We start from the raw sequence: 22845 nt of genomic DNA, 5'->3' as shown, positions 1-22845 counted from the left end.
CTTCTCACAAAGAAGAAAGAGTTTCACTGAATTTAAAGGAAAAAGAGATGTTTCTATGGAAAACCTGAGGCTGGACTAAATTAGTCTATTGAAATGGTCTTTATTCTGGATGAAGCTGCACCAGCTCGCAGGCCAGTGCCTGCAACTGGTGTAATGAAGGTGTGCTGGGGATTAAGGTATGGAGGTGAAGGGTGGTTCAGCTGCCGTGGTGGATCACAGTAACTCCAGGAGGCAGGAGATCAGCTGGTATCAGTTAGCCATCAGGACATATGCCTTGGCTGGCTTGGTGCCTGGCACACGCCTGTGCAGTAACAAGAGACAGGCAGGACTTAGGAGCACATTAGGAGACAATTTGACGCAGAAGCGAGCAGGCAGCGCGGCAGATGAAACAGGGAGTTTTAGAGGTAGGCGTAGAGTAAATTACCAAAGCGTTTCTCTTTTCCATGTGTTTAATTTGAAGTCTGATTTCATAATAAGTGATCCCATGTGGTGCTGCCTTAAAGTAATACTTACCTATTGTAAGTATTTTAAACATTCTGAGATGCCTGAAGTATGAAGTAGTTTTAATCTATTAGCTAGAATGTACTAATCTCACTTAACAAATTTTTTGACTGCTATTGAATATTTGAATGTCATTTCTCCTCCTTGTTCTGCTCCCTCCCCATCCTGCCAGGGGCAGGGATGTTGCTGTTCCTGCAGCAACCCTGGCACAGGTACAGCTGCATCACGTATGGTTGGGTTGGTGGTGAATGGAGGTTGAATAGAATGTTTTGGCTAAATGTCTGTGTTTAGACAGTATAAATCAATGGTCTAGTATAGTAATATAGTGAGTAACTTTCTCCCCAGTTCAGCTGTAGGTTGTAGGAAAAGCATTACTACAAGGGTGGTAAGTTTTTTCTTTTTTCTTTTTTCTTTTTTTCTTTTTTCTTTTTTCTCCTCTTTCTTTTCTCCTCTTTTCTCCTCTTTTCTCCTCTTTTTTTATTTTTCTCTATTTTTTATCTTTTTCTTCCATCAGAAGAATGATAAACATAGTGACAGTTTTCTTTCACAATATAATCTGGCTTGACTCTTAAAAACAGTCTTGAAATCTCACTCAGTTGATTATACTCATTTTGATGATGTGAAACAAAAGAAACAATGTTCCGTGCTTGTAGGTTTTGTTGCAAGGAACAGCATTGAGAATCTGAGGAATGCAGGAGTTTTCCAATAAAAACATCACAGTAATTGCTTTAAAGGAATGATTCATACATGTAATCTTTCAAATATGCTGGCATGGACTTTGTTAGAACAGATAAACTTGGCTAGTGGGATAGATGCTGTTCTTCAGAAATGATACCTAATGATAATAAAGATGTCTTGTCTGCTCTCAAAGCAAGGTAGGGCCAAGTAAGGCTCAATCCTGGACATGAAACTTTCTGGACGCAAAGGTGTGCAGAAGCAGATGCTTTTAATTTTGAGAGATGCTGCACTGGTAGAAGTGATCTCTGTAATTACCATCATGATCCTGACAATCTGGTGACACTGATATAAATCATTCAGGTTGCAAAGGTCCTTAGGAGGCTGTTCAACAATGAGTTCAGATACAGTCTGAAGTTCCCTAATTAGGGAAGCTTTATAATTTCATTAGAAAATTTATAATTCTCTGGGTGGTACAGCCACAGGTACTGTTAGCCTTCATTGTTGCCAGGTCACAAGTCACCAATGGTTAGACTCCTGTCCACCAAGACCCCAGAGTCTTTTCAGTGGGGCTGCTCACTCACAGGGCCTGTACAGCTCTTTCCTTGTAAGAAGAGAACCAGGTTGCTCGAGAGATGAAGTTCCTGCTCTAACACCCCCAGCTGAGCTGTGATTTGCATTAGTCTGCTATTGCTGCATGCTGGTCAAGAAGGTGCCATGTCCACTACCAAGAGGATATGTTTTAGGTCAGAAGCTATGTCTGTTTAGTCTAGACCTGAGAAAACATGAATAAAGTGCAGATAATCTTGGGGAATGCTCTGAAACTTTCTAAATGAAGAGCAAATATGCAAGATCAATTTGACTGGCGTCTCCATGCTACTTTTAGTAGTAAATGTTTTTCTCAGTTTTCAATGAACAGCTCTTGATCAGGAGTAACCCTGCTGAAGTAATATCACACTTGGGTATTTGAACTTATTCAGAAGCTTTTTTACCCTACCTTTTTTTTTTTTAATGTTAATGTTTTACCCTTAGTTTTTTTAAGGCTTATAGTTATGAGATTCTCTGCATCTTAACTAGTATAATTAAAATTTTCATTTGGATATGGTATTACTCACCAAAATTGATCATGAAAGGAGATATACTTGCACCGAATAAAAAATAAATAAGCGCTTAATTAATCCTAGGATCAGAATGTCAGCTAAGAGTGATACACTAGTTATTCTATACACTCATATATGCATACTGTTGTACTATGTTCTGTGACATTTCTATGCATAAAGATCATTCAGCAATAGATGATGAGCTTCACACTTTGTGTTGCTACAGGGTACAGCATGTGATGCCCACCAAGTGAAGTTGAAATGCCATCAAAATGTGGCCATCCATTTTTTTGTTTGCCACATGCATCCAGTGATGCTTTAATTGTGGAAATAGTTTTGGGTTTTCCTTTCTTCTGCTTTATTTTTAAGTAAAACAAAAACTATGCTATTTTATCTTCCTGTCTCTTTTAGGAATCTCTTTAATGTAAATTCTAATATGTGTTTCTTGATAAGCTCTTCATACTGAGGGACAGGTGTAAGCTAATTCTCCAGGAAAAACCAGGAAGGTTTCTGACTTCTACTTTGTGTATGATTGTATAGAAATATTGAGGTGGTAAGGGCTCACAGTTGTTTACAGGCACCTTCTGCCTGTGAAACAGTGATAATCAATTTCTTTGAAACGAGAAAAAGAATTTTTAAAAAGTGTTCTTCTTGGTTGGTTCCTTTCTTGTAGTATTGAGAGCACCTTATGAGCTTTAGTCCTCAGTTTGTGCCACTGAAAAAATCCATAGCCATAGATATAATGCATATGGAAAACTGACACCTTCAAGGAATTTTTTCAGTTAAAAAGTAGAAAGCATTACAAAATTGGCTCCTTTCAAGGTTCCACTGCAGGCCCAGATATGATGAAATCAATTATACCTGCAATTTCCTGGTTCTCAAATATTTATGAAAGTGTATTTTGCAAAGGTAGTTGACTTCTGGTCCTCTCGGCATATGGATCTAGACCTAATTTCCCAAATCTGTTCTTTCTCTTTTCCTCTCTAGGTTTATGTTTTGCTCTAGGTGGTTTTTGATTTAGTGAGACACAACAAATGGTCCTACTGCTGGCCCTTGTGTAGAGGGGGCAGCTTAGCTCAATGGTTATCCTGTCAGTAGAAAGCTATATTTTGCTTTTATTGGAGGATTCCTCATAGTGAATCCCAAAACATATCCTGAGTCTTTACAAACAAGACATCTATATGGATACTTCATGGCTGTGATACAAGCTGAAGGATATCTTTATCTACAGAGAATATATTCCTCCTGAAAGAATGTGCTGCTAGGTTATAGCTTTGACTTTGTCCCTTAAAAAGTAAATATTTGCTGGTTACAACACACTCAATTGTACCAGGTTTTTTTGAGGTTTTTTATGTTTTATTATGAATTGGTATTTAGAATGACTTCCAGCCTTTTTAAAATGGTAGAGAATGTATTTCTTCTTACACCTTTCTGGGACCAAGTGCTTTGTATGGTGGATTAGTTTTGGAAATAGCTGCTATTACTACTTTAGGTATACCATAGTAGAGTAGTTCAAGTAAGGGAGAGTTTCCTGTGACCACTGTGAACAATCTGTTAATTCTTGATTCATGCAAGCGCTAATTAATACTTCCTCAGTCCTTGCAGTTCCCTGCTCTATGAATAATTAATGAACTTCAATGGCTCTTTAAACTGGCTAAAAGAATGCTGGGAAAAAACACCCTATGTCAAAATCTGCTGTTCACTGGATTGTCTTTGTCTCCATTTGACATTGTTTTACCTTGTTTTATAGCGATCCAAATAGATAGCTGGTGTTTAGAGAGGGAGAAGTAATGGGAAAGGTTAACATGACTTTAGTACTCAGAAAAACAAGTTTAAACATTAGTTCCAGCTCTGCAATGACAATTCTGCATTCCAACAAACTGGACAATAACATTTTCCTTATGCTCTTTTAGAGTAACAAATTCTATTAGATCTTTGTTTTATTTTTATTTTTAATTTCTAAATATACACAGGAGAATTTTTAAGATATTTGTCTAGTTAACTTATTAAAAAAAGGTTGGTGGAAGTGGAGGAGAAGAAAGTAAAAAAACACTAAGCCATCACCACCCCCATGCTCTTCTGAACTGCCCATGCCTTTGTTTGTATTGCATAATAGAAACAGAATGTTGGCTTTTTTATAGGAAATTAAGAAAGCAATCAATGCATAATATGATAACTTTCCTTCAGGCATGTTGATAAATGCCTTAAGAATGGCTGAAATACAATGTTATTCTTGGAAAGCAAACAAAAGATCAGTCCTCTCTTACTACAGAGGGCCGATGCAGTCACTTGCTGAACAAGGGGGAGTGAGGATTTTTGTAAATTTTGGCTTCACTAAAGAGCAGTCTATGCAGCTGGGAAGTAAAATAGGACTGTGACAGCCTCATGAATCCAATGTGAGACTGAGAATTATAGAGCTGGTGCTGCCACAAACAAGACACATAGGAGGGGGACTGTGATTTGCTAGCTGGCCAGACTGGCTCCAGAGCACTTTGGGATTTAATATGGGGTAGATTGAAAGTCCTGGCAGGCAAAAAATGCATTAGCAGATGTGTTAGCATGTCCTAATGGGAGTGTGGGTAACAGTTCCATCCACTCCTTCTCAGACCACAAATTACATTTGTTTAGTAATAATTCAGAGGAGGTGAGAAATCTCCAAGCCCATACACTCTTCTTTCTTTTGTATTTTATTTGTAGAATAACTGAAGCAGCCAAACCACACCCCCAGAAATGTACAGGCATCCAGTTCCTGAAAAATTTTATATAATTGGAAGGAAAAGAGGCTGATCATTCTTGAATTTGATGAGTGATTGGTGAATCCAAGTCTGGCCACCATTATGTCTTTAAGTCAAATAAAGAAGAGCCTCTAAACTGTGCCAGCTGCAATATAAAGCTGTCTTACCAGTATAGCTGCTAACCTGAAATATCTTAAGTAACTTAATATATATATTTTTTAAAGCAACAGAAGAGTTGTAAGAGTGTGTTCTTAGCACAGATACAATAGGCTGCCAAGTGTCTTCTGAGGCTTTTAAACTTTTTCTGTGAGCTGGTTGTATAATGACAGTTTTGTAATGAATAGATTAATTAGATTTTTTTTTTATCAGAGCAAAAAATGTTTTTCTGTTTAATTTTATTTCTTCTATTAAGTAAGAGAGATGGATTAAACTGGATGCATGTTTGTTGGCTCAGCAAAGCACTGCCAGCCAATGAGCCAACATTTAGGGAGGCAAACTGAAACTGAACAGGGAAGTTGCAGGCAGTAGAAAGCAGCATCCCATTAATGTAGCAGTCATTTAGCTAGGCTGGCATAGGAACCAATTTGAAAGAGCACAGCATAAGTACAGACATATTTGTCCTAGTTTAGGGAGTCACCCTAGGACAATATTTTAGTATTTTAATGTCTCTTTCACCTGGGAACCTCCAGAGCAATGAGCTCTTCCAGTATTTTCATCTTTTATGGCAGTGTTAGGAGCCAGAATGGAATAGTTATTGCTTGATCTGTCTAAAAGCCAGAAGAGAGTAGTGCTGCTATATGACAGGAATAATTCCCGAACTTCCATCAAATTCCTGGTCATTGCCACTAGCAAATTCTTTGTGTCTCTGCATGTATTTTGGACAAAACCTTGATAGTGACAACAGAAAGATGAAAATTGGAACAGCCATAGCCCCATTGCTAATCGACCCCCTTCATTTGCATTCATTTGCATTTAGCAGATTTTTTTAACCTGTTAGTGAAAAAGGTTGAAGTAGTAACCTAAATGCTCTTGTCAATTCTTAGAAATTGCTGTAGCTACTCATATCCAAGTTTCCCAAGAAATGTTTGTTGCAAGTAATGTTAAACAAGGGAGATATAGGCACTAGGAGCTTCATCTGAGTTTGGAAAAAACAAAAAACAACGAACCAAACAAAATGACCACTAAAACTACATTTTGATTTCCAAAAGCATGAAATATTTCATATTACTGAGGAGAAGAAAAAAGCTAGATGCCAGCTGATTCCAAAATGACTGTCACAAAGACTTGAGGTTTAGCGAATATACTGGATGTTTTCAGTCATGCCTTTGAGGTTCACCCACTAACAGCAGTTCTGAAAAATGTCTTTAAAGTCTGCATCTTGTTCTTTTGATGGATGACCAGAATCTCCGGCTCATGCCCCAGTGTAGTGCAACATAAACTGCAGCTAAAGCAGAGAAGGGGGAAATTAGATGAGAATGCCTGAAGAAACTTTGAATGTCCTTGCTTTGATGTATTTCACAATCTTAGCATGATTTCATAGCTGGCAGTATACAATATATACAATACTCAGAGAGCTGGCACAGCATGACAGTCTGAAACAGCAGTATGTATTATAAATCAAGTGAAAAGTGAACTAAATATGTCAGGTATAACTGCAAAGTTCAAACAAATTTGTTTTGAAAGTGTTGATTGTGGCTCTATTGTTTTGAACTGACCTGTTATGGCTTTTTATTTCTGAAGAAGGTATTACATCCCTGTGATGTCTGGAAAGTATTTGAGCATTTTCACTCTCAGATTATAGCAAAGAATAAATAAAAGTTATGTTGTTTTTTATGTATAGTGTGTATACCTTGTAATTAGATCTAAGAGTAACTGGATTCCTCATTATACAAACTTGCTGTGAATAGAGATTGTAAGACAACCTAAATATTCAAGGAAGAACAGCAGTGAGCTGTAATGCATCTTGCAAAATAAAAGAAGTGAGGATTGCCATGAAATGAGTATTAAACAAGTGCTTTAGTACCACTTCAAGGGCTTCTTTCAGGTATATGTTGCTGTGATGGATGCCTCCACCAGAGTTTTGCTAACAAAGTTACTCATCAGTGGGCACTAGTAATGACTTGAATTTATTATATAGACACCTAATCTTGGGATGGTATTGGACACTTGTGCATCAGAGACTGTTTTCTGCCATTGGTAAACCTGGGCTAGTCATGAAAAGTGCTTAGAAAGATTTATTCACAACTTGCCTGAAGGGGGAAGCACAGACAAAGGCGTCACTGTGTCCCAGAATTCAACAGATCTTTTCAGAGTTCAGGGCTTCTGAAATTCACTCTTGTCACATCATAGAGATTTTGGGGGTTTTTTTGTACTTAGATCTGATTGCTTCAGTGACAAAAATGTTTGTGTTTTAACCACATTTTTAAAAATTATTGCAAACACTGGAGAATTGACATTCTTAAAATGTCAAGAAGCAGCTTCTTGACAATCAGTGGCAATTGTTACAAAACCTATTTGCTTGCTTGTGTGCAACAGGATGTATTCTGGGAACAACTTTGGAGGTGAAATGAGAAGAAAAGCAGTCATTTGACCAGCAGAATTATTATTTGGAATAAAAGGTGGATGACTTGTTCTTCTTGCTTTCAAATCAAGTAGAAAATACAACTTCATTTGGCAACTTTAGAAATCTGATCCATGATTCCTCTAGTTTCTTTTTCACTTTTGTAGGTGTGTGCACTAAAATGGGTGTTGGCAACCTAACCACTAAATAGAGTGCACTTCTAGTGGTAGAGGAAAAGTAAGGTCTGTCCTGGTGACTAAAATGGGTACTTCCTTTATACTGAACAATAAAGGACCAAGATCTCTACTGGTTTTACTTTACAGATAATAGTTCTGTTTCATCTGTAGAGAACTGTAGCAGTAGGTAAGGCCAAGGGAATCCTGGCTTGGATCAGCAATGGTGTGGCCAGCAGGAGCAGGGCAGGGATTGTCCCCTGTACTCGGCACTGGTGAGGCCACACCTCAAGAGCTGTGTCCAGTTCTGGGCCACTCACTACAAGAAAGGCATTGCAGTGCTGGAGCGTGTCCAGAGGAGGACAACAGAGCTGGGGAATGGTCTGGAGCACAAGTCCTGTGAGGAGCAGCTGAGGGGTGTTCAGCCTGGAGCAAAGGAGACTCAGGTGAGACCTTATCGCTCCCTACAGTGACCCGAGAGGAGGGTGTAGCCAGGTGGGGGTCAGCCTCTTTCCCCAAAGAGTAAGTGGCAGAATGAGAGGAAATCTCCTCACGTTGCACTAGGGAATGCTTAGACTGGGTACTAGGAAAAAGTTCTTTCCCAAAATGGGAACAGATGCTGGAACAGGCTGCCCAGGGAAATGGTGGAGTCACCACCCCTGGACATACTTAAAAGATGTGTAGAGGCAGCACCTGGCGACATGGCAGTGCTCAGTTAATGGCTGTACTCGATGATCCTGAAGATTTTTCCAACCTAAATGATTCTATGATCCTACTTTTGCTTCATGAAGGAATGAGAGGTCCTGAAACAGAACAATACAGTGACCAGCACAAAGGACAAGAAGTGATCTCAGAGGCAGATCTGCTATTGCACTGTAAAGTTGGAATCCCTTTTTTGTTGAAAGATTATGATGCTGTCTGTTACCTCTTACAGTAGTACTTACAGTTTGATTTTCAGTTTCTGAGCCAAGTATCTGTTGTCAGAAGCATTCATGACAAAGGTAAAAGAATGAAGGATTTTGCCAAACAAACAGTAGAAAATGAAAGGCTATCCATGTTCTTTGTTGTTCCAGATGAATATTATATTAAAGACATGCCTAGGTAACATGGTTACACTTGGCTTGGGTATTTTATTTTTATTTGAAGTGTATTGCATTTTTAATACAGCTTTTTAAATTTGCAGGTCACACTCTATTGTCATTGTTTGAGAAACAGCATATGATAATTTGAAACAACTATATATAACAACCTGAATGTAGCCTTCAGTTCCCTTACATGACATCATAATGAATTACAGTACTATACTGACAGTGGGGGTGGTACTGAGGGATGCAATGTTGAGCAGTGAGCTTTCTCTCTCAGTTGTCATCTTAGCCATTTTATTTGTAGTTCTAAATTTATAGCAAAGTTAGGGTAAATAGTATTAAGGTAAAAATGTGGCCAGCTGTACAAACTTTGAAGCCTAATACATGTGAGCATGGGCAGGCAGAGGAGAGTCTAGGTCTTAGCCAAAGACTGTCATCCAAAGCAGCCCTTGATGGAGCTGAGTGAGACATGTCTTCCTCATTCCTGCTTTTGCCATATCTGAATAGGCTTAAAACACAATTGTTTAGATAATAGAGACTGATGGGCAGCTAACATCTGAGAATGTAGTAAAGAATTTAAGGGGTCTGACATGGACTTAGGGTGCAGCAATTTAATATTTAGCACAGATTCTTTGGATTCATGCCTTGTCTTGATAGTATTCATACTTAAACTTATTTCTCATAAATTGCCATGTCTTCCTTTGTAAAACTTTAATGTAAATTAAAATAAACCTAACCAATGCAGGCCAGTTTGCAGTTTTTGTAACATCATGCATGTACAATACTACTTTAGAATTTACAAACTAAATCAACAGCCTTTGAGAAAAAAAAATCTTGATAATTTAGCAAGAAATCAAACTAACTATCCTTCTATTTAAACATGCTCCGTTACCTCATGGACACTGATGTAAAATGTTTTTCTGAGTAAGAGTAGACAGAATGTGCTCAAATGAGTGGAAAAAATTTTGGTTATTTCATGATTATTATTTTGGATTGAGTCCGAGAGGAATTCTTAAGAAAGTGTTGCATCACCTGACACACAGGTGTGTGATGACTGCAAAATAATTAGAGAAGAGATTAATAAAGAGCATTTGTGCTACAAATTAATCAAATGTCAGGATCCACACTAGAGGAGTGGGGAAGATTTTTTGTATGTACTCAGAGAACTGTGTCAAATGTAGTTTACAACTATCTCTGTGGACAGCTGTCTTGGGTTGAAGACTGGTGTCTGCTAAGGAAGGCAGAAACCTCCCTTGAAATGGAAAAATGTAAACCACCCTCCCTGGTCTGAATTATTATAATCTTGAAATCAAGGGGCCCTCAGGCAAAAATATAGGAATAGGAACAGTTCTTTACTAGGAAAATTACAATAAAAACAAAAATGTGGTAGTACAAAGAAACAAACCCACTGACAGTCAGAATACAACCTGACACCCTGTTGGTCAGGGTGTGGGTAGCAGTCCATTTAAGCAATGGCTGCAGCCCTCCTGGAGTGACAGATGTGCTTCTGTTGAAGCAATGATCCCATAGAACGGTGCAGTTTTCTTCTGAAGGTCTGGTGGTGATGTAGAACAGTCTGGTCTTCTGGGAATCCAGTGGAGAAAGGCTGCCTGTGGTGTTCCAAGTCTCAGATTATATCCAGGTAGGAATGCTTGGCTCCTCCCCTGGGTGGAGCAGCTCCCAATGGGATGATGTCATTTTATCAGTCATGCAGTGAGACTCAATGGAGCATTAACAGAAGAGATGCCCCTGGAGGGAGGATGGGTCATGGAAGAGATAAAGAACAGTGCCCCACTTGGTTTTAACAGATGGTAATAGAATACTTACTTTAGATTACATCTTGCATTGCTACCCAAGACAGCAGCAAAGAGCACGGCTCCATTTTAAGTGGTGTGTGTGATATCTGGGCAGATTGTTGAGCAGATGGTGCTAGTGTGAGATGCTGTACTTCAGCCAAAGCATTAGTTGGTGTGAATGGCATGCTGGCAGAGATGGTGTGCTATTACCTGGCTACTAGAGTAGGCAGTGATGTGAAAACTCGGTTTGGAAAGAGGGAACATTTGAGCCCTTCTGAAAAGTTTGTGTGAAACTCAGATTAAAATACTCAGCAAATTTGGGTACTCTTTACTGTTAGATTCCCAGCCATCACCATAATTGGTCTGTTTTATGTACCTAAAATGTCTTGTAGCATTTCATATGGCTGTTCAGTGTATGTTCATACCATGCTGCTGCTAAAACAGCCGAGGATTGTTTTTCCTCTTGATTTCCTCCTCTCCCCATGCTCCTTTCTGTGTGGTGTCTTAATCCTATGCTCTTTCGTTATCAAAATGTAAAATCTCTGCTGGAAGAAAACATGCTGAAAATTTGAATGGTGCATTGTCTCACCCCACATGCAGTGTTTGGCAGCCTCAGAGTGACTGTAATCACAGCTGCTTTCAAACCTGCTTGCTGTCAGAGGATCTCCCACAGGCCCTTGTGAAAACCAACATTAAGATCAGAGCTGGAGTTATAAACTTCTGTGTTCCATGGTTATAGACATCCCAAAAACTACTCAAAGGTGTGCTTAAACTGCAGCCAAAATCATCGCTTCTCAGTTTGAGTTGCAGGGGTGAAAAAACCCCAAACCTTTCTCTTGACACCATTAAAGGGTCAGTGTTGAAGAAATACGGAGTGTAGTGATTTACTTACTATGTTTAGTATCTGTCTTCAAAATTCTTCTAGTGGGCAATTATTGATCACAGCTAAGACCCTTTCTCAATATGTTCAACAAAAGAATTTTTTTTGGAGTGGGGAAGGTTACAGGTTTCTGTCTGTAGATGTTGGACCCTCTATTCCCATCCTCACATTTGCAGAATTGTCAGTGTTGTGTTGTCACCGTTTCATAATTTTTCCCCACCGGAATGTCATGATCAAACCCATGGATAAGTGAGACTCTTGCAACACATTGAAAGTACAAATCAAACAGTTACTCCTTCTGAAGAGCATGTGAAATTCAGACTGGATCTTGAGAAATCCACACAAAAGTTCCTTTTTTTTTTAATGGGTTTAGTTTTATAGTTATTTTCTCTAAATAAATAATTTTTCAAAACCTACTGAAAAGAGATCTCGCTTTATTTACAAGTGGTTTAATCCCTCTGCTAGAGAGGATGTAATCCAGATGACATTCTCAGGGTATAGTAAAGACTTTTGCCAATATTCCTATGTTGCTGGAAGATTTGCCAGGCAGCATTCCTAGCCGAGACAAAGAGCATCACTATTAGTTTTACGTCTAGTTTCCACCCTAAAGCCCCCTTTCTTAAATATTTTGAGAATCAAAAATGGAGCAAAAGTTCAAGTAAAGACCTTCAAAGTTATTCCCCCTTAGTTTAAAAGGTAGCTTTGCAAGGTTTTGGTAAAGTAATTAACTGAAACTTGACATGAAATACCTTATTTTGATTTAGTAGTGTAATGATGTGGTGATAGAGTACTACTATCTACCCAAGATGTACCTTTAGGAGAATTACAGAAGTCTTGATTTGAAGAAATGAAAGTTGTTCCAGTTTGACATCTAATAATGTAGATTTTGAATAGCTGAACTTATGTCTTCATATAGAGTTACTCTTTTAAACAAATATTTTTCACAGATTTTATTTTTTGGCATTATTTGTTTTACAGATTATTCTAGAGGTTAAGAGGGCCTTGTGGCTTCAGAAAATTCTAACAAATGTTGCATCTTTCAAAAATTCACACTTTCTGAATCCTTTTTATGGTTGTATGACCTCTTTAAAATATTTGGATTAGTGTCTACCTACTGCTCATAAATCGCACTTTCCCCATCAGGCATATCTCTGCTTACATTTTATTTATTCATCCTGCAGTGTTACTAAATAGTAGTAACACACTGAAAATGCATCCTGCTAAACCTTTGTTTGTGTAAACTTCTTTGAAACATAGACTTTAGAGTACTTGAGTAAAACGTGAATTAATATATAGCAAATCTCAGTTTCTTACCAAATCCTTTGCTTTGGAATGCCTTTGGCATTTAAAAAAAACCCAGCCGAAAAGAAAAGTTTCTGATATCATTCAGCTAAAAATGATTAATTTTTTTTCTGTTCCCTGTGGGAATGCACAGCTGAAAGGATCCTGTTCTAGCTCCCTGCTGGCATAGCAGCTGACACACCTACACTAACAACAGCAGAGACTCATCCAGCATCTCTTCCCAAGAAGAACTGGTCTTTCTAGATGTTGTCTGAGCACCCTTGGATACTGTGCTTTGAATCACTGATTTTATTTCATTCATATTCGTTGCTGTGGGTATTTGTTTCCTCCCATTGCACAGGTTTCTGTCCTGAGAGGTAATCCCTTGGTCAGCAATTCATAAAAGGAGCATTCACATGAAGGAGTGCTCATAATCCTGTCCTCTATGAATTCAGAGGTGAGATTAACACAGACAGATAGATCCATCAAGCCCATCTCTCCATAGCTAAGCATTATGTGAAGTGTAGTAAACAAATGCAGATTTTGGGTTCTTCTCAGGAGACATCAAATAAAGTAGCTGGAAGAGCACAGGCAAATATCTGATTTCATTCTGGCATTAACTCACACAGTTCATGGGCTATTTTAAGAACTGTTTTTGTGTAGCTGGAGTTGAGTTTCAAACAGTGCTTCAAAGTAATGAGTAGCCTTGGCAGACAGAAAAATTCCACCAAATTAGAAGTGAAATTAGACTAGTGTAGTGTTACAACAATAAGGTTAATCGGTTAAGGGAATAATTTGTGGGATTGGATCATTAAAATGTCAGTGCCAGAGATGTTCCTGGACTGCACATAGTGTAGAAGATGCTTCACTGAAAAGGGATAGGAAAGTCTGTTCTTCCTCAGTAACCGTAAGACAAAGAACTGCTGCTTTTGTGCTTGTACATTCTTTTTCATTTAGCAGCAAAGTTCTTGGTAAAGATCAGAAAAGTCTTTAAATAACCACTTCCTGGTATGTCCTTGAGTTGCTGATAGCTCAAAGGAGAAACTTCTTTTTCAAGTGTGAGAATTCTGTTCCTGATCATGGCTTTTGTTGGGATTTGTGTGTGACTGATTAATATGTACAAAGTGCAAGTAAAAATCTTTATGATTTATATATGTACAAAACTATGACCAATTGCCTTTTTCTGCTGTTGAAAGTTGTCACACAGGAACACTTAGAAATTGCCACCTAGGTTAGAAATTGACTCTGGATCTCTTTATTCTGGCACTCTGTCTTTGCTTGTGACTAATACTGGACTGAGAGGGAGATGCACAAAATTTTAGTATATGTTAAAGTCAGGCAGTTTCAATTTCCTGTAGAAACTGTCTTTTTATTGAAATCTATTCTAAATATATTGCATTATTTCAAGATATAACACTGGTATTTTACACAATTTTATCACCATCTCATAAGGAGAAATTAAACCAACTTGTCTTAAAGAACAGAACTTCTCTGGTTAAAGCTGGCAGGAATTGATAGTGAAAGTGAGGAATTCCCAGCAGTATTTCAGTTAAAAAGTCAAAGCACTGAGTTGATAATTTTATCAGCTTTTACCTATGTCTTTTCACTTCTCTAGATGAGCAGCTGAGGAAGAACTGTACCTGTAGCAACCATAGACACTCCTGAATATCTGGCTAGGGCTGCAGAGTTTCTTCCTCAATAAAATCACACTTCTATATTGCTAAAGGTGTGTCTGAACTGCATGTCTTTGGAAGGCCTTCAAACTACCATGCCTTACTAGCTGGCTGATTTCAAGCCTGCTAGGGCTGGACTGGGGCTTGGTGGAATTCTTCCTTCCTCCTTTGTATCAAAAGGAGTCCAGGTACATGGGACAGACATACAAAGTATGTCTGAATTTGGCCTAGTCAGGAAAAAAAATAATAATAAGAAAATATCCTTTTCAGCACGTGGTATTTGTGTAATTTATAACTAAACAATAATTTAAAAAAAAAACGTGTTTTGAACTTCTAGTGATTCTGAAAATAAATATGAGTTACTAACAAGCATTTCTGTTGTTAGCTTGCTGGAATCCCTGACGACTCTTGCACATCCAAGTTAGGAATTTCAAAATGGCCTACCAAAATTGATTCATCTTCTGTGGTTATCAAGAGGCAGAGGAAGATTAGAAAGAGACATTTTCTTTTACAAAACTCTTTTGACTACTGATTTTCCTACAGGGGCTCCAACAGTCCATTTGGCAATAAAGCAGGGAAATGAAACTAGGGAGTGCTAAAATAACAGTTGAAGATAAGAATATTTTTTTCACTATAGTGTTTTATCATCTTTATTAATTCTGTGTTTTAATTGTGAAAATGGAATATGGTAGTGATAGGGACTTGTGTCCTTTGTGAGCTGCAGTTAAAACCTCACAAGAGCTGAAGGACAGATAAAAGAAAATCAAACAAACCAGGAGCTCATTTGTTTTCATAAGAAATAGGTCATGGTAGTACCTCAAATAGGAGGGAGAAGAAAGAAATAGAAAACCAGAACTACCTTCAACTTGCTGAGGGCGGAGAGGGTAGAAAGCTGCAGGTAAAATTGCATTTGATTTTTTCATATGAAATTTGTACCTGGGCCAGAATCCCCTATACAAATTCTTCACATTGGAAAAATGTGACTCAGGGGAATCCATCTTATTACCTTTTTTTTCCGTTTTGATGAAGAAAGCAATGATATGAAGTGGAAAATGTCAAGTAAAATTAATCTAAATATTGGCTTTGTGCAACACAATAGAAAACACATTTTACTGTGTAGCGGTGTTATTCACTAAAGTCCTTAACTACAGGTGTGACAAACTGTCAGGACATTTTTATACAACTGATGGATTTTCCTCTGCTAGAACATGCTGCAATCCCCAGGGTTTGCTCTCCCCTTGGACCACAACCTAGAAAAATTACTAAAGTCTGCACAAGACTCACCACTCCTTTCCCTCTGTGGTTCCATCCCAAATGGGGATATTTTCCATCTGTGTAGTGCAGCCCCATTCCTGCAGTGCCTGAGCATCTCTCCTGGACCTTTCTGCTTACTCAAAGCCAGTGGTGTGAAAGTGCAAGGCAGACCCCTCAGGGCTGGTGTGGCAGCTGCAGTTTAAGCCTAGGTACAGTTTACTTGTGTTGCCTGTGTGCAGGAAGTCTGTCTGTGCGTATCCCACCCCCAGCAGATGGAAGAAGAGCAGGGATGGGAGCACCATTTGGAGTGGGTGATGGAAGCCTGCTGCCCAGGCTCCCCGAGGGAGTCCCTTGGGGGTGCCACTACATGATAGTTCATCTGTGGCTGAGGCTAAGATGTTACTGATTTACTCTAAACCAGAGAGTTTTATTAATTGGAAGTTAGGAAGCATACATGCTGATGGTCTTGGGTGCTTCCAAGTTAAGCAAATCCTCTTTGATGAATATTTGATGCTAAATTTGTTACCAAGTTTGATTTTTAGATTTTTGGAATCCCTTTGGTAACGTAAGCCAAGATACACTGGAAATCCTTGTGAGAGCAAGAAATCAATCCCATACTTGCAAGCCTTGGCCAGTTTCCTGAAAGTTTGAATATCCTCCCTCTTGGAGTCTAGTTTTCTGAAACACAGAACTCCTGATTATGTGCTGTTTGGATGACAGCTTGAGAAATTTGTAAGAGTGAAGAGTGACCTACTTGCATCTTAATTTTTTTCTGTGTGCTTAACGAAGATTTTCCAGTTTAGAAGCTGATTTTAATTTAATCACACATTGTCTAAAAGCTCTTTGTGTACCACAAATAGATATTTTCCAAGTAGAAATCAAATAATTATTTAAGAAGAATATGTTTATATCAAAACAATTGAGACTGATGTGTTAGTAACACTGCTACTTAGTTACTGCTGTTTATACACACTTCCCATTGTTTTGAAGAGCCATATTGTCTCAGGTCACCTACAATTCTTGCTATTCTGAGCATATTAATAAAAGAATTATTTTAATATTTTGGGCCCTCACTCTTATGGAAACCCATCTTCTTTATTCTTAATTTTTTTTTTCTTAAATTTTAAACTTAAGTCACATCTAATACATGTACATTTTATGTGTATGCTTATACACATGTATTAATTGTGGTCAGTGTTGTCTTTTAAGAATTAAAAATAGCATGTGGACACAGCATTTAGCATTGGATTATTTCAAGGTTGGAAGAATATGTAGTGCCTGTCAGCAATGTTTTCTGAGGTATCTTCGTTTCGAAGTGCATGCATTTGTTCATAAATAAACATTTTAATGCATATTTGTTTATGTCTGTAGAATTTGTCTCCCACTAGTAAGAATAGCTGGCTTACCTTCAATACACAACAAACAGTCAATTTAAATACAACTTAAGTTTGCTTCTGTTTCTCCTAGCTAATGAGTAGCAAGTGATTTGCCAGCCCTAATTATGGTGTTATTGTGTTTCCAAGAGGCACATTGACATTAAATTCTGCAGTAGCTTAAAGCAGCTTGGTGTGTGTCTAAACAGAGCAAAACACAGCCTCTCTTTATTACAAGCAGCCATTGACAGCAGCTGAAGCTTTTTCGTATGACACAATGCAGGCAAATTAAATGTCAGTTCTGAAGAAACCCCAAAAAACCTAGTTAATTTATTTTTTTTGTATTTTATTTCTTTTTTCCCCACAAACTTGCTCTCTTCAGAAATGCATATGTCAGCTCTGGTGGCATATTCAAGATGTGCAATGAACTGAGGGGGGCTGTATAAAAAGTAGGTTTTAAAAAATTGAGGTTCTTTCATATATTTGAGTTGAGTGCTGCAAAGTAAGTAGGCAAAGATAGGTATAAGCCTTATTCATTTTAGTTGGTTGTTAGTTTTGGATTTTGGCAATTTTTTTAGCTCACTGATCCAAAATTGTAGTGGCAATCCCATCACCTGGAACTGGGTTGCATGGCGTTTGAAAAACAGCCTGTGTAAGTATAGAAAGTCCTGTCAGAGGGTACAGATGGCTTGAAACAAGGATTGTTGCATATAAAAATCTCTCCTCCTCTTTTTATCTCTCCTTTTATTGGAAACTTATCATAAGCACTGAGTTTGAGCTTTCCTTGAAAGCTTTAAAACCTCTTACACTCATATAGAACAACTTATGCTCTCCTTATGTAGCTCCTGGTGCCAGAGGAATTTATAAAGTGCTTTTAGCAGCTTAAAAGCCTGCAAAATGTAGGATAATGCTTCCCCTTCTTTAACACAGTCCAGTACACCTTCATCAGCTGTCTTAGTGGTATGGCTCCTCACTGTGGCAAAATGCCTTCTCCGCTATGGAAGTGCTCAGGCTTGCAGATGGGTTGAGGCTTGTTCTGACAAATATTTCTTATTTTTCATCTTGCTCTTGTCTCTAGAAGGTTGAAATCATAAGAATTTGTAGCCTCTTTCTGAGGCTTACCTGGTAGTACCAGTGTGTTGAAGCCATTTGTTCATAAATGATACAAGAATTCTCCTCACTTCTCCCTCAGTTTTGTCACACCAGTTTGCAACTTTTCAAATGTATCATCTGCTGACATGTGCAAGTCTCATCCATTCTGTGGTTCTTGAACCAAGTTCAGACTCCATCACCCCTTTCTTCTGGAGGGTGATTCTTTGCTGCTGCTTCACATCATTTTCTTTCACCATTTGGATCTCTCTTATCTTCCTGAAAGTTCAAGTATCTCTAGAAACCTGATAATTGTGTTTTTCTGCGCTATGGTGTGAATGGCCAGGGGAGAAGCTAATGGTACATCGGAGACACATTTCAAGTTCTATTTCTATAAGCTTGAAAAGTAACCAAGGCTGGAGTTGCACAGAAGGTATTCAGGCACTTCACTTAAGACAACAACATGAGATTTTGCGAAATTTTATTCCAAATCTCGCAGGAATTTCTTTTGACCTTTCCTTAAAGCTTTCTTTCCATTTTTACAGACTGAAAGGAAAGCACATGAGTTGAAATCCTGGTCTAGAAAGCCACATGATACTATAGAGTGCTTCTCCAGGCTGGGATGTGAGCCCTTAAATCCACTAAAAGTTTAAAAGTTTGGTACTCAGACATCTTTTGAGGATCACTTGCGTGAGTGACCTGTCTGAAGATGGTGCTACACAGCACTAGGATCAGAAGTTGTGAGAGTCTGATTCACCCTTGTTTATCAACAGTAAACAATAATTTCTCATTCCTTGTTTAAACTAAATAGTGGTGCTGACTTTTTCACCCCATATGGAAAACCCATTTCATGCTTTGTCTTACCTTGTATTCCAGACAATGTCTGTGGAAGGACTTCAGAGCAGAAAATGGAGGAAAATTGGGTCCTGATACTGATTTGAACTGAAACAGACAGGAAATACCATATTCTAAGCTTAGTGGGCACTGACAATTTTATATTTTTTTTTTAAAGAACCTTAGTCTTTAATATGGCCCACATTAAGAAAATATCCTGTTAAATTCATCAGCTTTTCCCCACATGGTCTTTAAAACATTCTCCAAAAAGGTATCTAGGAATGTAACTTTTTTGGTCTCAACAGATTATTTAGTGCTTTCTTACTTTTACATGTAAAACTCTGAAGAGTTTGACGTTTATATGGAAAGGAAAAAAACTTTAGTAGCTGGTTATAGTCCCAGGTTCAGATAGCATCTCTTCATTTGAAACTTTATTAATTGATATAAAATAGAAGGATATTTACTAGCATCAGCAGTGAATGGAATGTTATTCCTTTTGACCTTAAACCAAATTAAATTACATTTTAGAAAAATGGATTTTCTGTGATTACTTCCAAGTAGTGTGCTCTATTTTGTTATCTTTAACACTGAGGAAAAAACCCTCGCCATTTTCTGAAATAGAAGTCTAGCGTTATTTTAATAAAGTGTTGCATTTTTTGTCTGGCTCAAAAGCCTTTAGGCAATAGATACATTTCAGTGGGGTTGCCTCCAATTTACAAAGAAAATACTGAATCAAGGCCAAACAAGATATGTGACTGCTTTTCTTACAGCTGTTGGTGCATATAACCAGGAAAAGAGCAGAAGTCTTCCAACTCTTTTGTGTGTCACTAAATCACCTTAATACTGTGTCATCTACAGCTCTTCTCCAGCACCTTCCTTTTCACTGAGCGTGGGCAATACCCTCTACCTGATATCCTGTTTGGGTGGTCCTTTTACATATGACAGAGATAAATGATGTGAAAATTTAGCTGGTTCAAGGAACTGTATGATATTACAGTGCTTGGTTAGTTTAGCTTTGGCACATGATTGAATACGAGGGGTAATTATATTCTGGAGTTACTCAGTATTTGAACAGCTTGGAAAGAACAATCTTTAGGGAGGTGGAGGGCTCAGTTTGATTACAGCACTGCCTTATTTACGCCTTCTGAGACTACACAGCTTGCTGTCTTGTCTCTGATTCAAGGTGCAAAAGAAATAAAATACTGACACAAATATTTGAATTGGAGTAGTAACACGAGTAAGAGTATTGTGTTGAATGGTGGATTTGATGAAGGCAGGGTCTCACTGTTCCACGTTGTGCAGCTTCCTTTTCAGCATGTGTAAAAAGAGCAAAAAACTAGCTATATTTATACTGAAAAGCCAAGCATTCATTCTAGGTTTATTGCCTGCCACCCTCAGTTGACTTCTTATATCAGTTCCTACTGTGTAGTTATGACTATCATTTTCTTTCAATCTTAGCTATCTAGCCCTTACACCATCACTGGAAATGTATGGGCAGCATTCAACCTGTCAAGCATAATTAAAAATTAATAAATATCTAGATCATCCAGGCAGTTCTGAAATCCCCATTTTTAATGTTTCTACACTGTTGACTCTCACAGATGTGGTAAGGTGCTCTAATGATGAGTACTTGAGGGCCCAAGACAGATATCCATCATTGTTTGTCGTTTGTTTTGCCCCCATAAGGTGTGTTGCTCTGTCTTGGAGCTGTGTTTAATGTGTGCTGCAGGTCACTGCACTGCAGAAGCCACAGCCTCTCTGGCTAGCTCTAGAATAACACCTGTACTTGCCACAAAAGGCTTTGAATGGCAACCACAAGTAGAGCTCCCTGCCCAGGGAGAAGAAAGGTAGGAGTCTATAAGAGGGCCTTGAGGGTGAGGAGGGTAGCAGAGCCATGTGGAAGGGACAAAAATCATCTCCTTTATTATTCCAATAGTACTACACAAAAACCACCTGGTATTGTGGGTATAAACCTGCCTGTTCTGTACATTTCAGTGAAACCTAAGACTGTAGACTGGGAAAAAAAAAATACACAAGTTTTTTCTGTGCTTCACTGAAACCATTTGAAGCTTAACTGACAGGCAGACAAGGCATTTATGATTTCTCATCACTCTCACCAGCTGGACATTCATAGCTTTCTTGTAGTTGTTCTGAGAAGATATGACGGCAGAAAGCTTTCGTTCTGCTGTGACTTTAACTTGGTTATATAAGAGGGTAATCTATTTGATCCAGTTCTTAACTGTCCTGCCATTTTATTTTAATTTTAGGAGAAAGCATTATCTTGTAAATGCTTCCAAAGATGCAGTCAATGCTCCTGCCATTTTTTTTTTTTTCTGTTTTTTGCTGTAACACTAGCCTGTGCTGCATATGGGTGACTTTAGGCTGCTTGAAATAGAGGTGTGTTAGGCTAGTTGATATGGCCCCTTGTGTTCTTCCAGTTTCTGAGAACTAGCCATATGGGACTAGGCAGTAGATGGACCTTTTCCCTAAATCCAGCAGCCAAGTCCCATCACCAACAGTGAGGACAACCCCTTTCCTCCCAGGTGATTCTTTGTTCTTACGCAGCGAATCCCATTCCACTGCAGGAGAGCTTTCTGTGCTGCCTGAATAACAGCAAGACTGAGCCATCAAAATCAGCTTAGAGCCCTTAAGCCCAAGATGTTACATCTGCTTTGCAGAAATTACAACAGGAAAACAACATGATTTTAAAAAGAATCATTTCAAAACAAACATTGTAAAAACTTAGTGGAAAAACATCTGCAGTTTTCAGACCATTACAGCAGTTTGTCAGGGAGGTCATGGAGCATTTTTGCATTTTTTTCCTCGAATTTATTATTGTTGCTTTATATTTCTAACTAGCATCATTTCCCACCAAGGATGTTATGCTGATGTCAGCAACAGCATGTAGCTGTTAGGCAAGGTATACAGGGTGCCTGGAATACTGCAAAGAATAGGATAATTAGGACAGCACAGTAAATATGAGAGGCAACATTTACAAGGGATTGTTCTTGTAAATTGACTTAGAGAATGGAGATGCTTGGGGAAAAAAAAAAAAAAGAACAAAACAAGCTAAAAATTCCTTCCCAAGCTGCTAGAACAGTTAGTGGAAGAAGCCAAAATGCCTTTTTACATGCTAATAAAAAAATGCAAACACAGTCACATTCTGGATCAGAAAAAACAGTGGTACAAGTATGGCTGCACTAGAAAGGGCAATGTCACGTAAAGAGGTGTTGTGCCCACATATTGTTGGCCAGGTATTGGAGCTAAAGCTTCATGGTGGTGGGAGAACTGTCTGTGTGAGATAATGATGTCAAGAAGCAGAGCTGATCTGAGCACACTGAACTTAACTGGAAGTGCTCTCCCTACACTACTTTTGAAATAGCTTGCAAAGCTGACAAGGTGTCTTACCAAAATCCCACTTTCCTAGAGAAATGCAGGAAAGAGCAAATCCTAAGCAGGATCACCCAAGAGCTGGGACAAGCCCACTCATGCTGTTAACATTTAACATGGTCACTTTGAGGACTTGAGTCCTGCAGGCCTTCCAAAATGCTTTATTTCTTCATGAACTCTTTCCCAGTTTGGCAGGTACGACTGAATGGCCAATAATTTTTGCCATTGTGACAGAAATGTTTGCTCTCTCCTTCCATCATAGACTGGGGAAAGATGGGGCATGGCCAAGGATCACAGAAAAGCCTAGAACAGAAGAGTAAAAGCGTGAGTCACTTTGGTGGACTCTGGTGTACGTTCAAAATATGCTTTGTTGTCATTAGCACTTGCATAGAAGCGCTGTTCCTGTAGGAATTGAGTCTGTTGTTAAGAGACAGTTTTGTAGTGAT

At 38.5% G+C, this 22845-nt stretch overlaps 1 long non-coding RNA gene across 3 annotated transcripts in view; it reads left to right on the top strand.

The window, feature by feature from the left end:
* LOC147653085 (uncharacterized) overlaps positions 1 to 22845 on the top strand; it is a 59146-nt gene that overhangs the window by 1460 nt on the left and 34841 nt on the right. The window contains exon 1 of one of the 3 annotated variants that reach the window (XR_015287142.1): positions 292 to 404. The exons of 1 other annotated variant lie outside the window; for it this stretch is intronic. This is a non-coding gene — a long non-coding RNA (uncharacterized LOC147653085). Of the gene's footprint in view, positions 1 to 291; positions 405 to 22845 lie in introns of those variants that run through there. One more of the 3 variants, XR_015287141.1, reaches the window with a different exon arrangement.

This window comes from Cyanistes caeruleus, chromosome 5, assembly GCF_971803275.1.
Source record: "Cyanistes caeruleus chromosome 5, bCyaCae1.hap1.1, whole genome shotgun sequence".
Lineage (NCBI taxonomy): Eukaryota > Metazoa > Chordata > Aves > Passeriformes > Paridae > Cyanistes > Cyanistes caeruleus.
The sequence above is the reverse complement of the archived record's forward strand: the minus strand, read 5'-3'. Positions and strand labels throughout refer to the sequence as shown.